Genomic DNA, 11,592 nt, shown 5'->3' on the forward strand with positions numbered 1-11,592 from the left:
GAACTCACAAGTATCAATAATTACACTAAATGTAAACGGATTAAACTCACCAATAAAAAGGCACAGAGTAGCAGAATGGATTAAAAAAGAAAATCCAACTGTATGCTGCCTACAGGAAACTCATCTAAGTAACAAGGATAAAAACAAATTCAAAGTGAAAGGCTGGAAAACAATACTCCAAGCAAATAACATCCAAAACAAAGCAGGTGTAGCAATACTCATATCGGATAATGCTGACTACAAGACAGGAAAAGTACTCAGAGACAAAAATGGCCATTTCATAATGGCTAAGGGGACACTGAATCAAGAAGACATAACAATTCTTAATATATATGCACCAAACCAAGGAGCACCAAAATATATAAGACAGCTACTTATTGATCTTAAAACAAAAACTGACAAAAATACAATCATACTTGGAGACCTCAATACACCGCTGACGGCTCTAGATCGGTCATCCAAACAGAGAATCAACAAAGACATAGTGGCCTTAAACAAAACACTAGAGCACCTGGATATGATAGACATCTACAGGACATTTCAGCCCAAAGTGACTGAGTATACATTTTTCTCCAGTGTACATGGATCATTCTCAAGAATTGACCATATGTTGGGCCACAAAAACAACATCAGCAAATTCAGAAAAATTGAAGTTGTACCAAGCATATTTTCTGATCATAAAGCCTTGAAACTAGAATTCAACTGCAAAAAAGAGGAAAAAAATCCCACAAAAATGTGGAAACTAAACAACATACTTTTAAAAAATGAATGGGTCAAAGAAGAAATAAGTGCAGAGATCAAAAGATATATACAGACTAATGAAAATGACAATACGACATATCAGAATCTATGGGATGCAGCAAAAGCAGTGATAAGAGGGAAGTTCATATCGCTTCAGGCATATACGAACAAACAAGAGAGAGCCCAAGTGAACCACTTAAATTCCCACCTTAAGGAACTAGAAAAAGAAGAACAAAGACAACCCAAAAGCAGCCGAAGAAAGGAGATAATAAAAATCAGAGCAGAAATAAATGAATTAGAGAACAGAAAAACTATAGAAAAAATTAATAGAACAAGGAGCTGGTTCTTTGAAAAGATCAACAAAATTGACAAACCCTTGGCAAGACTTACCAAGGAAAAAAGAGAAAGAACTCATATAAACAAAATCCAAAATGAAAGAGGAGAAATCACCACGGACACCGTAGATATACAAAGAATTATTGTAGAATACTATAAAAAACTTTATGCCACTAAATTCAACAACCTAGAAGAAATGGATAAATTCCTAGAATAATACAACCTTCCTAGACTGAGTCAAGAAGAAGGAGAAAGCCTAAACAGACCTATCAGTAGAGAAGAAATAGAAAAAACCATTAAAAACCTCCCCAAAAATAAAAGTACAGGCTCTGACGGCTATACCAAGGAATTTTATCAAACATTCAAAGAAGACTTGGTTCCTATTCTTCTCAAAGTCTTCCAAAAAATTGAAGAAGAAGCAATACTTCCAAACACATTTTATGAGGCCAACATAACCCTCATACCAAAACCAGACAAGGAGGGCACAAAAAAAGAAAACTACAGACCAATATCTCTAATGAATACAGATGCTAAAATACTAAACAAAATACTAGCAAATCGAATACAGCAACATATTAAAAAAATAATACATCATGATCAAGTGGGATTCATCCCAGAATCTCAAGGATGGTTCAACATACGTAAAACGGTTAACGTAATACACCATATTAACAAAACAAAGAACAAAAACCACATGATCTTATCAATAGACGCAGAAAAGGCTTTCGATAAAATACAACACAATTTTATGTTTAAGACTCTCAACAAAATGGGTATAGAAGGAAAATATCTCAACATGATAAAGGCCATATATGATAAACCATCAGCTAACATCATATTAAATGGCACTAAACTGAAGGCTTTTCCCCTTAAATCAGGAACAAGACAGGGTTGTCCACTCTCTCCACTCTTATTTAATGTGGTACTAGAGGTTCTAGCCAGAGCAATCAGACAAGACAAAGAAATAAAAGGCATCCATATAGGAAAAGAAGAAGTAAAGGTATCACTTTTTGCAGATGATATGATCCTATACATCGAAAACCCCAAAGAATCCACAAAAAGACTACTAGAAACAATAAGCCAATACAGTAAGGTCGCAGGATACAAAATTAACATACAGAAGTCAATAGCCTTTCTATATGCCAACAATGAAACAACTGAGAAGGAACTCAAAAGAATAATCCCCTTCACGATTGCAACAAAAAAAATAAAATACTTAGGAATAAACATAACAAAGAATGTAAAGGACTTATATAATGAAAACTATAAACCATTGTTAAGGGAAATCGAAAAAGATATAATGAGATGGAAGAATATACCTTGTTCTTGGCTAGGAAGAATAAATATAATCAAGATGGCTATATTACCCAAAGCAATATACAAATTTAATGCAATTCCCATCAAACTTCCAATGACATTTTTTAAAGAAATAGAGCAAAAAATCATCAGATTTATATGGAACTATAAAAAACCCCGAATAGCCAAAGCAATCCTAAAGAAAAAGAATGAAGCTGGGGGCATTACAATACCTGACTTCAAACTCTATTATAGGGCCATGACAATCAAAACAGCATGGTATTGGCAGAAAAATAGACACTCAGACCAATGGAACAGAATAGAAAGTCCAGAAATAAAATCACATATATATAGTCAAATAATTTTTTATAAAGGGGCCAACAACACACAATGGAGAAAAGAAAGCCTCTTCAATAAATGGTGCTGGGAAAACTGGAAAGCCACATGCAAAAGAATGAAACTGGACTACAGTCTCTCCCCCTCTACAAAAATTAACTCAAAATGGATCAAAGATCTAAACATAAGACCTGAAACAATTAAGTACATAGAAGAAGACATAGGTACTCAACTCAGGGACCTGGGTTTTAAAGAGCATTTTATGAATTTGACTCCAATGGCAAGAGAAGTGAAGGCAAAAATTAATGAATGGGACTACATCAGACTAAGAAGTTTTTGCTCAGCAAGAGAAACTGATAACAAAATAAACAGAAAGCCAACTAAATGGGAAATGATTTTTTCAAACAACAGCTCAGATAAGGGCCTAATATCCAAAATATACAAAGAACTCATAAAACTCAACAACAAACAAACAAACAATCCAATAAAAAAATGGGAAGTGGATATGAATAGACACTTCTCCTAGGAAGAAACACAAATGGCCAACAGATATATGAAAAGATGCTCATCTTCTTTAGCTATTAGAGAAATGCAAATCAAAACGGCAATGAGATACCACCTCACACCTGTTCGATTAGCGGTTATTAGCAAGTCAGGTAATAGCAAATGTTGGAGAGGCTGTGGAGAAAAAGGAACCCTCATACACTGTTGGTGGGAATGTAAAGTAGTACAACCATTATGGAAGACAGTATGGTGGTTCCTCAAAAAACTGAAAATAGAACTACCTTATGACCCAGCAATCCCTCTACTGGGTATATATCCCAAAAACTCAGAAACATTGATACGTAAAGACACATGCAGCCCCATGTTTATTGCAGCATTGTTCACAGTGGCCAGGACATGGAAACAACCTAAAAGCCCATCAATAGATGACTGGATAAAGAAGATGTGGCACATATACACTATGGAATACTACTCAGCCATAAGAAATGATGACATCGGAAAATTTACAGCAAAATGGGATCTTGATAACATGATACGAAGCGAAATAAGTAAATCAGAAAAAAACAGGAACTGTATTATTCCATACGTAGGTGGGACATAATAGTGAAACTAAGAGACATTGATAAGAGTGTGGTGGTTACGGGGGGAGGGGGGAATGGGAGAGGGATAGGGGGTGGGGTGGGGCACAAAGAAAACAAGATAGAAGGTGACAGAGGACAATCTGACTTTGGGTGGTGGGTATGCAACATAATTGAACGACAAGATAACCTGGACTTGTTATCTTTGAATATATGTATCCTGATTTATTGATGTCACCCCATTAAAAAAATAAAATTATTAAAAAAAAAGATTTTATATGAAATTGTCTTCATCTAATGTCCTTATTTATTATTTAAAAATTAATACAATTCACTTCCTTTTTAAAAATACAGTTATTTTAGGACACTTTAAAAATAAAATGAAAATAAAGGAAGAAATGAAATTTTCATAGTTCCACTATCAAGTGATAGCCAATATTTCCATGTCATTCCTTTCAGTAAACATATTATTGATATGCAATTTTTTTTTCTTTCTTTTTTTTTTTTTCATTTTTCCGAAGCTGGAAACGGGGGAGGCAGTCAGACAGACTCCCGCATGTGCCCGACTGGGATCCACCGGGCATGCCCACCAGGGGGTGATGTTCTGCCCCTCTGGGGGGTCGCTCTTTTGCATCCAAAGCCATTCTAGTGCCTGAGGCAGAGGCCACAGAGCCATTCCCAGCCCCCGGGCCATCTCGGCTGCCGGAGGGGAAGAGAGACAGAGAGGAAGGAGAGGGGGAGGGTTGGAGAAGCAGATGGGCGCTTCTCCTGTGTGCCCTGGCCGGGAATCGAACCTGGGACTCCTGCACACCAGGCCGATGCTCTACCACTGAGCCAAATGGCCAGGGCCGATATGCAATTTTTAAACTTATATTGTATCATTGTATGTCGATTCAGGCACAACTTGCTAAGTTGCGATTAGATTCTCTTGAAATAATTCAACACCTTCAAGTAATATAACTAATCCAGTGTTCTCCCTTTAGAGTTGAGGAAACTATTGCCCAAAAACCTGACACAAATTGCCTAGCATTCTCTAGCAAATCAGAACAGAACCAGTTCTTCTGGTCTCCCCAAGTTTGTTGTATTGCACTCTGTATGCAAGTTTCTAGGGTTAAAGTAGAGTGATGTTAATTTTGTTGACTTCTTCTTTTAAGCATCTCTTTTGAGGTATGTTTTGGGAAATGTAAAACTCACCTTATTTGAGTATGTCATTAAATAATTGTCAGTAAATATTCAAATAGTATCACCATAAATCACTTTTAGTATATTTTTAACACCCAATAAGATTCCTCATGCCCATTTACAGGTAATTATTTCTATCTGTAAACTCAAGCAACCACTGGTCTACTTTCTGGGTCTATACAATTTTAAAAAGACTTTTAATTTCTTTGAACTTCAGTTTATTCAACACTAAAATAGATGTTATGATATAATATTGTGAAAAGCAAAGTAAATAACGTTTGATATAATGCAAGCAAAAATTATTTTAGGAGTAGGAGTAACGGTGATATATTCATTTGCATCACCCCAAACAGAACACAAGAAAGTTTTAAGAAACTGAGGTCCCATGTTGATACTGACATTAGGAGTAAGGCTAGAGTTCAAATTCAATTTGATCCATCCCATTCCTACACTTTACCAACAGGAGCCAAATGGACTGTGAGGTCTTTTCATATTTCTCGGCTTCTGCTTCACCCCCATTGTGTTCCAAATGCTATCTTTGACATTGGGCCTCAGGAAGTGATGAATCAGTTGAAACCTCATCTTTTGGCCTGAGAACACCTGTTAATGGAGCCAATTAAGGCAAAGGATGACAGAGATTTGGAGGAGATGCTGACACTTGTCCAGGAGGAACTGTGCTGAGACTGCCCATAGAAGTCCTAAATAAACCACCAAACAGCTGTCGAAGGGTAAGGATTTTGAAGGTCTTGGCTCAAGCCAGACTTTAATAACAGTAATAAATTCAATGTCTTTGGATCCTGTGGTTGAAGAAATCTGTCTTTCTGGATATGAAGACATTATAGCAATGAGAAGCAATCCTGCTTCTCATTGTGAAGTCTTACATCTGAGAAGAATCTACAAAACGTACTTTTAAATGTGAGTCTCTACATTGACAGCACTTCTGCTTTCCTTGGTGAGCTGGGTAAAAGGCGTAAGGAGAGGGTGCAGTTTTGATAGGCTCATTTCAGCCAGTATAACTAATAACAGGTAAGAAATCCAGTACCACTTCACTGCTTTGGAAGTTGGACTGGGGGCACCTTGAATTTTTTTCCTCCACATTGATTAATTGGAGCCAACTCAAGGTATATGCAAGTTTCCAAGTTTGCAACATTAATCACATAAATGAACTGAAAATAATTAGTTTGTGGTGACTTATAATAATAAGCCCCAACTTAAATATACTTAGTCTAGACAGCTAAATATAACATGGAAAACGGAGACAAATAATCCAAAACCTCTAGGCATTTTTTTTTTTTTGAATGTAGCTCTTCTAATAATTTACAGGTCTTTTTTAATTGGTGGACTTGATCAAGTGACAATAGTGAGGAGTACCTCCTAAAACAATTTCTGTATAGCAGCATAGAGTAAGGCTTCAAAAACACTTGGTGGCCCTGGCCGGTTGGCTCAGTGGTGGAGCGTTGGCCTGGCATGCAGAGGTCCCGGGTTCGATTCCTGGCCAGGGCACACAGGAGAAGCACCCATCAGCTTCTCCACCCCTCCCCCTCTCCTTCCTCTCTGTCTCTCTCTTCCCCTCCCACAGCCAAGGCTCCATTGGAGCAAAGATGGCCCAGGCACTGGGGATGGCTCCATGGCCTCTTCCCCAGGCGCTAGAGTGGCTCTGGTTGGGACAGAGCGATGCCCTGGATGGGCAGAGCATCGCCCCCTGGTGGGCGTGCCGGGTGGATCCCGGTCGGGCGCATGCGGGAGTCTGTCTGGCTGCCTCCCCGTTTCCAGCTTCGGAAAATTACAAACAAACAAACAAACAAACAAACAAAAAACTTGGTAATAAAATTTCTAATCCCAAAGGTCTGTGATCACCCTTCCCAAATGTAAATATGATCTTTTCCTTTTTAAATTTTTTATTTGTTTGTATTTTCCTGATGATAAATCTTACTAAGCATTTAGACTTTTATGTCATACACTACCGTATGGCCACCACCATCACTGCTGCCATACCACATCAGGTTGTAGAAACAATACCACCATGACTTCTTTTGGTTTATTGTTTTAAACATTTAGTTTGACTACTGATCTTGGGTTTCCCTGTAGATTTAAGTTTAAATAACTTTATATAATAAATGCTACCAAAAAAAGGAAGAAGAATAACTCACTCTGGTTATTAGGACTTTCTCAAATATTGTACCCCAAAGAACAAAATAAAATGGCCTTCTTCTAATTGTATGTGTGCTTATGAAAAGGGAGTTGATTAATTTGTTTTAGAAATTTCAGGAAAAGACTAGACCAAGAAAGCATAACACTGAGAATTCCAGCTAAATGAAGATAATTGGGCCTCACCAAAGAATCCCAAAGAGGATGTTCACATTTCTATCAGGGTCCTCTTCTATAATATAAAATGAATAACTAACTTAGATAGCCTGAAATTGCTGACATGTAAATAGCAGGACTGGTCTTTAAAATTTGCTTCATCTTAAGACCCCTCTCCACTCAAGCACAGCAAACAATATATTTACGCCAACCTGATTTTGCTCACTAGAGAGAGGATTTCCGTCCTTTAGGTCAAGGCATATTATTGTATGTTTAATATGTTGTGTGAATATTCCCCAGTCTCAATTCTTCTCTGTCCAGTTGTCTTGTTTTTCAATATGATATCATCCATTCTCATGGTCTCAGTCTACTTCTATAAGGTTCCTAGATTAATGTTTGTTGCAAGGTCCAGGCTTGTTATCTCCAACTACTACCTATCCATTTTTAGTATCAACAAATGTTAATGTCTCTGGTATCAAACTCTACAATTTCTTTGAACCAGGTCTTTGTACAAATAGCCAGGCTTTTTGTAATACTCCCTAGTCGCTTAAATTCCTTTCACCTTCTTCTTTCTTCTTTCCTTATCACCACAGTTACCTCTCATCTGGTATCCTGAAATGACCTCCTAAGGCTACTTCTCTACTTCCACATTATCACCAGGTTATTTTTTTTCTTTAATATATTATGTTCATTTACTTGTTTTTTATTGGTTCATTCATTGATTTCATCACTCAATCATTGGGTGTCAAGTATGTACCAGATGTTAGAACACATGCTAGTTTTCATTGATATGATGCTCTACTTAAAGTCATTCATCAGTTATTTAAAACTGTACTAGCTGATCTTCACCAACAATTTTCAAAGCATCGCACTCCCATGGCGTAGGGGTGTTGTTCTAGTCATGTCCTTCTTTTGAAAGTTTCAAATCTGCTCCTGTATCTAGACAGGTATTTTGGTTGTGCTTTCTTTAGAAAAATGTAAATTACATTTTTTACTTTCCCATTAACCCACTCTTTCATTAGTCCTGAAAAAAATTTTATCTTCTTCCTCTTCTTTAGCTACTCAAAAATCATTTATATTTTCTTTCTCCAATCTTTATAGTTTTTCTCATCCTCTTTGCCTTCTAAAGTTTGTACCTTTTTTTATTACGAGTAGGATAAGTTGTATTACAAGTTGTAATTTGTTGGAGACCTGAGAATGTTTATATCATGCCCTTTGCTCTTTTACAATGTAAATATATCTTGTGCCTTACTCGGTATTAAATATAGGACAGATGTTTCAGAAATTCCTTTGCTCTATTTGCATATTCTGTCTTCAATCACTGGCAGTTTTGTCAAAGTGCTCCATCTCTGTTCTCACACCTTGGGCGATATTTTTGTATATTTTAAAGATTATATATCCAAGAAATTAAACCACATTTGCAAAGTACTGGTCAAAATTGCCCCCAGATCCTAGATAATCACATCGTCCCCCCCCCCCAGTTCTCTTGCTGAGTATTCTAGGCTTTTATTTCCATGAGCATACATATATCTGTGTATGTACAAGATTTTGAAGTGTATTGTCATTCTGTCAGAGAGCACTGCCTATTTGCATTGACAATGAATATGGTTAAATTTGAGGAATGACATAAAGTAACTGAATGTGATAGTTAAATGTAAACAGTGAAGGAACCTTAGGGCTCTTAAGACAGGCACAAGAGCAATGGCCTGGAAGTCAGTTTTTACACTCTGGTTGTCCTTGAATGGCCTCTGTTGCCCTCTGAATTCAGTGACCCACCTTGCCTTCTCTTTGTCATCTCTCTTTCTTTCACCTCCATTCTCTAACACATTGGCTCACACCATCTATCTGCCTGAATAGTTTTCTTTGTTTAATTCTATCTTCTCTTACCATTTGAGAAAAAACAAACAAACAAAACAAAACTACCATGGAAATCCACACTGGAGACATAAAAAGGAAAATAACTTGAGGAATAAGGATAAGTAAGGAGAATTAAATCTGAAGAAGAGCAAAGTTAATTTTCATTCCCCTATCCTGAATCCCTGAAAGGGATCATTTTACCTAGAGAATTGTTTTTCTGATATCAGGCACTTACCTCAAGCCATTCACATCTTTATTATAATGTTTCCTGACTGCTTAATTGTTACTTGTCATTGAGCCAAAACAAGGAGAAGGCAAAATAATCTGGGAAACTGCAGAATAAGGCTGCCACTGCAAACTTTAAACAAAACAGAGAGAAAAATCCTAACATCTATGTACCGAATCAAAAAAAGCAGCTCTCAAAAATGCTAGCAGTGTGCTCAATTTCCTTCATTTGTCACTGATTATTTCCATTTGTGTGCTTTGCCCTTTTTCTCTGTTAGCTACCTACCTTCACATTTGATTCCGAAATAGTGTTTTGAATCTAAACTCTTCCACACTCACAAACAAAATGATAATTGAAATAAGATAATAAATGTAATGTCTTTTCCATTTCTCCATCTTAAATTTTTTCCTTGCATTCTAGACATTACGGAACCAAATTACATTTTTGCATATTATATCAAAACAAGTGCAATCACAATAACCATTTATTTCTCCGCATTTTCATTTCTTTTTAAATGAACTTTCCCTGAGGACATTCTCACAATTGAGTATTTATTTATTATAAGCAACAAAAGAAATTTTGATTGTTCCAGCTGTGACAGAGAAACTTACTTTGATAAGCATACAGTAGATTGAAACAAGTAATAATAATAATGATATGCATTCTAACGCCCTGGAATCTAAAGAAATGAAGAGGCACGAAGTTAGAAGGTTTTCTTTTCCATCTTTCTGTGGAATATTTTATTTCTCTTCCCCAGGATCAAATGAAACTTCAGTTTCAAAATACCAAGATTCATTATAAATTATCACCACCACCACCCCTCTTTCTTTGTTTTACAAAAAATATATGACGCTTCTATTGGTAAAAATGCCATTAAAAAGCTCGGGAAAATCAAGTTCTTTTGCTTCAAGATATTTGGAGTAATAAATCATCTTTTTCATAGACCCATTTTGATTCATAAAACTGTGAACCCAATTGTATATAGCTATTTAGTATCCCTCCTTCCATTTACTTGTTTATTCATTATCATTTATTTTATGCTTTTGAGGGACAAAGATTTGTTTTTAAGTGTCTAAAAATAAATTCAATGACTTTATTCCTCATTTGCATTATTGATTAACATTTTGGGATTCACTACTATCAACTGGGAACTATTTATTATATCAATTCTACCTATTTCCTAAGAAGTAGTAGTGAAGGCAGATAGTGTGTATGATAACAATGACTAAATTTTAGTTTATAATGGAGTGGAGATACTATTTTCCTATTATTTTGCCTATGTCCTTTGGACTTTTGGAAACATATGTAACATGAAACTGAACTGTCCTTCTCTATTAACAGGGTGTCTGTGTGTGTGTCTGTGTAAAATAGTCAAATGACCTCTGAAAGTCATTCATCTCCATAAAAATATGTTAGATTTTATATTGCCCTTATCAACTTTCCTGATTTCTAATTCTTCTTTACCTTATAGAAACCTCAAAATTCTTTTTTTTTTTTTTTTTTTGCCAGACTACAACTAGAGAAAAGACCGCATAAATGCTCTCAGGAAAAAGGAGAGAAAATTAACCAACTGCCTAACTTACTAAATACACAATGTATAGACAGGCATTGGCAGTTCTGTTCTTTTAGAGTTAAGTAGAGAAGCTGGATTGCAGGAGAGATAGCAAAGCTATATAATTCATCATTCTGGAAAGATAAGGTATTTTAAAACATAACTTCATTTTGTAGGATTTAGTATACTGAAGATCTTGGTGTATGATATAATTTAAGTTTGCAAACCTGTAAGTCTTCTTTAACTACTTAAAGCAATAGTCACTTAAAAATAATGTATAAGTCAATTGAAGAGCAAAATATGAAAGACAAAATTGTAACATAAATATAGAGGCTACCTCTATGAGCTCAGGAAAAAAACAAAATTTTCTAGAATTATCCAAAAAGAGAAGATTGAGGAAAAGATAAAATTTGCTACATTATCATAAAGAACTTTTATTTAAAAACAAGGAACACCATAAAAAAGGTTAAACAAATATGTCTCCAACTTGCAGAAGATCTTTGTAACATACAAAACTGTATGTAACAGTTTTATGTATATACAAATATATATATATATATATATACAAATATAAAAAGAATACCTAGCCTAGTGGCACAGTGGATAGAGAGATGCAGAGGACTCAGGTTCAAAACTGCGAGGTCACTGGTTTCAGTGCGGGCTCATCCGACTTGAGCAAG

Source organism: Saccopteryx bilineata, chromosome 11 (assembly GCF_036850765.1).
Source record: "Saccopteryx bilineata isolate mSacBil1 chromosome 11, mSacBil1_pri_phased_curated, whole genome shotgun sequence".
In the NCBI taxonomy this organism is placed as follows: Eukaryota; Metazoa; Chordata; class Mammalia; order Chiroptera; family Emballonuridae; genus Saccopteryx; species Saccopteryx bilineata.